The sequence below is a fragment of the Myotis brandtii genome, unplaced genomic scaffold, assembly GCF_000412655.1.
Source record: "Myotis brandtii unplaced genomic scaffold, ASM41265v1 scaffold2140, whole genome shotgun sequence".
Classification (NCBI taxonomy): Eukaryota; Metazoa; Chordata; class Mammalia; order Chiroptera; family Vespertilionidae; genus Myotis; species Myotis brandtii.
Genome location: NW_005358000.1, coordinates 156,599 through 162,712, shown reverse-complemented (window position 1 = coordinate 162,712; position 6,114 = coordinate 156,599).

The window sequence follows — 6,114 nt, the reverse complement described above, 5'->3', positions numbered from 1 at the left end:
CTTCTCAGTGTCCCGGTAATCGCTGCAAGCACCTCTGAGAGAAAGCTGCCCTTGAGTTCTGACCGATGCCAGACAGTCCAGTTTCTTCCGTATGATTCTGAGTCCCCAGAGACTCACCCGGAACTGGAGTTCAGAGCAATCGGGAGCTTGAGACTCCCTCCCGATTGAAAAAGACAACCGTGTCCTCAGTTTCCAGCCCTTTCCATGTGCGCCGCGTCCTCAGCTGCCAGCCCTTTCCGCGCGCATCCGTACCTCTGCACTTTACTTCCGCACCGCCTCTGAGTCTCAGTGTGCTTTTCTATTTCCTTCTATTTGTAGCATTTCCACTCAGCCAGCCTTCCTGTGGTTCTGGATGATGTTCGTTTTGTCTTTTAGTTGTATTTTTGAAGTGGTTGTGCAAGGCAGCAATTTCTGGTGTTTACCTATTCCACCATCTTGGTTTCTCTCCGGTTGTCAATTTTTTATTCAATTTCTTTAATCAATATGGGCCTATTCAGACTGCATATTACTTTTTGTGTGAACTTAGGCCACTTGTGCCTTTCAAGGAATTGGTCCGTTAAATCTAGGTTATCAAATTTGAGTGCCTAGAGTTGTTCATAGTATTCCTTTATTACCCTTTAAATTTAATGGATTCTGTAGTGGTATCTTCTTTCATTTCTGATATTAATAATTTGTGTCTTTTTCTTGGCGTGGCTAGAGGCTGATTTTTTTTTACTGTCAAATATCACCTTTTGGTTTCTTTGATTTTCTCTATTGATTTCCTGTTTTCAGTTTCATTAATTTCTTCTTTTATTATTATTTTCCTGCTTACTTTGGATTTAATTTGCTCTTTTTTTTCTGATTACTTAAGGTGGAAAATTAGATTATTGATTTTAGGTTTTTCTTTTCTAATATATGTATTCAATGCTATGCACTTCCTTCTAAGCACTGTTTTTGCTGCATGTTACACATTTTGATAAATTGCGTTCTTATTTTCATTTAGTTCAACGAATTTTTAAATTTCTCTGGAAATTTCTCTTTGGACCCACATGTTGTTTAGAAGAGTGTTGTTTAATCTCCACATATTTTGGAATTTTCCATTATTGGTTTCTAGTTTAATTCTACTATGGTCTGACAGCAAACATTGTATGATTTCTATACTTCTAAATTTGTTAGAGTGTGTTTTGTGGCCCAGAATGTGGTCTGTCTTGGTGAATATTCCATATGAGTTTGATTACAATGTGTATTGTGCTGTTATTGAATGTAGTAGTCTAGAGATGTCAATTATATCCAATTCATTGCTGGTATTTTTGAGTTTAACTATGTTATTACTGATTTTGTTCCTGCTTTTTTTTATCTGTCCATTTTTTAGAGAGGGATGTTGAAGTCTACAACAATAATACTAGATTCATCTGTTTCTCCCTCCTTTCTATCATTTTTTGCCTCCCATAGTTTGACACTTGTTAGGTGCCTACACATTAATAATTGTTATGTCTTTTTGAAGCATTGACCCATTTGACATTATGTAATGCCCTTTTTTATCCCTGATAATCCTTCTGACTTTGAAGTTTACTCTGTCTGAAATTCATATAGCTACTCCTGATTTCTTTGGATGTGTTACCATAATAATTTTTTTTATCTATTTACTTTTATCTCTAGTGTCTTTATATTTAAAGTGGATTTCTTATAGAGAACATATTATTGGGGTATGTTTTTTATAAATATATATTTTTATTGATTTCAGAGAGGAACGGAAAGGGAGAGAGAGATAGAAGCATCAATGATGAGAGAGAATCATCAATTGACTGCCTCCTACATTCCCCCTACTGGGAATCGAGCCCACAACCCCAGGCATATGCCCTGACCAGGAATCCAAGTGGTGACCTCTTGGTTCCTGGGTTGATGCTCAACTGCAGAGCCACACCTGGCTGGGCGGGGTATGCTTTTTGTATCCAATCTGGGAATCTCTTGTCTTTCAGTAGGTGTATTTAGACCACTGAAATTCATAGTTGAATTAAAGTCTACCATATTTATACTGTTTTCTATTTGTCATCCTTGTGTTTTTATGCCTATTGTTGTCATCCACTTGTTTTCTTCCTTTATTTTTATTTACTATTATTTTTTAAAATCTTTACTTGTTGAAGAAGTATTACATAGGTCCTCCTTTTTCCTCCATTAACTTCTTCCAGCCTGCTCCCGTACCCCACACAAGCCCTCACCACCCCATTGCTGTGACCATGGGTTATCTATATATGCATAGAAGTTCATTGGTTGATCTCTTTCCACCAACCCTCCCCTACCTTCCCTCTAAGGTTAAACAGTATGTTCATGTTTCCATGTCTCTGGGTCTAGTTTTGATCATCAGTTTATTTGGTCCAGTAGATTCCACATATGAGTGAGATCATGTGATACGTATCTTTCTCTGACTGACTTATTTTGCTTAGCATAATACTTTCCAGGTCCATCCATGCTGTTTCAAATGGTAAGAGTACTTTCTTTTTTTATTGCTGTGTAGTATTCCATCATGTAAATGTACCACAGTTTTTTTTGTTTACTCATCTGCTGATGTGCACTTAGGCTGTTTCCAAATCTTAGCTATTGTAAATTGTGCTGCTATGAATGTAGGGGTGCATATATTCTTTCTGATGAGTGTTTCGGGTTTCTTAGGATATATTCCTAGAAGTGGGATCACTGGGTCAAATGGGAGTTCCATTTTTTATTTTTTGAGGGAACTCCATACTGTTTTCTATAATGGCTGTACTAGTCTGCATTTCCACCAGCAGTGTGTTAGGCTTCCCATTTTCCCACAACCTCGCCAATACTTGTTATTTATTAATTTGTTGATGATAGCCATTCTGACAGGTGTGAGGTGGTATCTCATTGTCATTTTGATTTGCATCTCTCAGATGATTAATAACTGATCAATTTTTCATATGTCTCTTGGTTTTCCGTATATCCACTTTGGAGAAGTGTCTATTTGCCTGTTTTTTAATTAAATTGTTTGTCTTCCTGTTGTCAAATTGTATGAATTCCCTATATATTTTGGAGATTAACCCCTTATTGGATGTATCATTGGCAAATATGTTCCCCATGTAATGGGCTCCCTTGTTATTTTGTTGATGGTTTCTTTTGCAGTGCAGAAGCTTTTTATTTTAATATAGTCCCATTTGTTTATTTTCTCCTTAGTTTCTATTGTCCTAGGAGATGTATCAGTAAACATATTGCTACAAGAGATGTCTGAGATTTTGGTGCCTATGGTTTCTTCTAGGACTTTTATGGTTTCACGTCTTACATAAGTCTTTTATCCATTTGAAGAAAATTGTGTGTGTGTGATGAGAACATTTTTTATACATTTATTAGAGTCAAATTTCTCCCCCCCCCTTTTTTTTGTTAATCCTCACCTGAGGATATTTTTCCATTGATTTTTAGGGTGAATGAAAGAGATCAAAAGACAGAGAGAAACATTGATGTGAGAGAAACACATTGATTGGTTGCCTCCTGCACAAGTCCTGACCAGGGCCCTGAGTCAGGGAGGAGCCTGCAACCAAGGTACGTGCCCTTGACTGGAATTGAACACGGGACCCATTGGTCCATAGGCCTACACTCTATCCACTGAGCCAAACCGGCTAGGGCAAGTCTTTTATCCATTTTGAGTTTATCCTTGTTTATGGTGTAAGGTGGTGGTTTAGTTTCACTGTTTTGTATGTACCAGTCTAATCTTCCCACTACCATTTATTGAAGAGACTGTCTCTGCTCCAGTGTATGCATAGTGGCTTGTGTCGATTTCTGGATTTTCTGTTCTGTTCCATTTATCTACATGCCTGTTCTTGTCCCAGTACCAGACTGTTTTGAGCACAGTGGTTTTGTAATGTAACTTGATATCTGGTATTGTGATTCCTCCAACTTTGTTCTTTTTTCTCCAGATTGCTGCGACTATTTGGGGTCTTTTTGGTTCCATATAAATTTTTGGAGTGTTTGTTCTAGGTCTGTGAAGTATGCTCTTGGTATTTTAATAGGGATTGCATTGAATCTGTAGATTACTTTGGATAGTATGGACATTTTAATGAAGTTGATTATACCAATCCATGAGCATGTTATATTCTTCTACTTGTTTATATCTTCCTCTATCTCTTTTTTCAATGTCCTGTCATTATCTGAGTACAGGTCTTTTACCTTCTTGGTTAAGTTTATTCATAAGTATCTTAATTTTTTGGTTGCAGTGGTAAATGGGATTATTTGTTTAATTTCTCTGAGAGATCACTATTGGTGTATAAAAATGCTATGGATTTTGGGGTGTTAATTTTATAACCTGAGACTCTTCCAAATTCATTTATTAAATCTAGTGGTTTTTTGACGGAGTCCTTAGGGTTTTCATTGTACAGTATCATGTTATCTGGGAATAATGAGAGTTTTACTTTCTCCTTTCCAATTTGAATGCCTTTTATTATTTCTTCTTGTCTTATCGCTATGGCCAGGACTTACAGTACTATGTTGATCAAGTGTGGTGAAAGAGGGCATCCCTGTCTTGTTTCTGTTCTTAGGGGAAATGGTTTTAGTTTTTGCCCATTGAGTATAATGTTGGCTAAAGGTTCATCATATATGGCATTTATTATGTTGAAGTATGATCCCTCTATTCCCACCTGCTGAGAGTTTTTATCAAAAAAGGGTGTTGGATTTTGTCAAATGCTTTTTCTGCATCAATTGATAAGATCATGTGAGATTTTTATCTTGCAGTCTGTTTATGTGCTGTGTCACGTTTATTGATTTGCCAATATTGTACCAGCCTTGCATTCCCAGAATAAATCCCACTTATTCATGGTGTATGATCTTTTAAATGTATTGTAGGATCCGATTTGGTAAAAAACTATCGAGGATTTTGGCATCTATGTTCATCAAGGATATTGGCCTGTAGTTCTCTTTGTTGTGTCTTTATCTGCTTTTGGGATTAGGGTAATGCTGGCCTCATAGAAAGAGTATGGAAGTATTCCCCCCTCTTGAATTTTTTAGAATAGTTTGAGGAGTATAGGTCTAAGTTCTTCTTTGAATATTTGGTAAAATTTCCCTGTGAATCCGTCTGGAAACGAGCTTTTGTTTGCTGGGAGTTTTTTGTTTCTGATTTTGATTATTACTACTTCAATTTCATCAGTAGTCATTGGACTATTTAGGTTTTCTGATCGAGTTTTAGAAGGTTGTGTTTTTCTGGAAATATGTCCATTTTGTCCAGGTTGTCTCATTTGTTGGAATCAAGTCATTCATAGTATTTTTTTTATGATCCTTTGTATTTCTGTGGTGTCAGTGGTTACCTCAGCTCTTTTATTTCTCATTTTGTTTATTTGGTTCCTCTCTCTCTTTGTTTGCTGGTGTGTCTGGCTATCGGCTCATCAATTTTGTTTATCCTTTTGAAGAACCAGCTCTTGGTTTTATTTATCTTTTGTATTGTGTTTTTTTGTTGTTGTTGTTTGTTTGTTTTGTTTTGTTTTGGTCTCTGTTGTTTATTTCTGCTTTGATCTTTATTATTTTTTTCTTCTACTTATTCTTGGCTTTTCTTGTTGCTCTCTTTCTAATTTTTTAAGTTGTAGTGTTAGGTAACTTATTACCAGTTTTTCTTGTTTTTTTTGGAATAGGGTAGTTCTATGAATTTTCCTCTCAGGACTGCTTTCACTGTGTCCCATAGATTTTGGGTTATTGTGTGTTCATTTTCATTTGTTTCTAGGATGTTTTTATTTCTTCTTTGATCTCTTTGGTAACCCATTTTTTATTTGATAGCATAATATTTAGCCTCCATGTACTTGACTGTTTTTGAGCATTTTTATTGTAGCTGATTTATAATTTTATGCCATTGTGGTCTGAGAAAATGCTTGATATGATTTCAGTCTTCTTGAATTTGTATAGACTTAGTTTGTGTCCTAACTTGTAATCTATCTGAAAATATCCCATGTGCACTTGAGAAGAATGTAGCTTTGTGGTGAAATGTTCTGAAGATATCAATTAGTTACATCTGTTCTAGAGTGTCATTTAGGATTGCTGTTTCCTTGTTTATTTTTTTTTCTAGAAGATTTATCCAGTAATGTCAGTGGGGTATTAAAGTCCCCTACTATGATTGTATTGCTGTCTATCTCTCCCTTGAAATCCTCC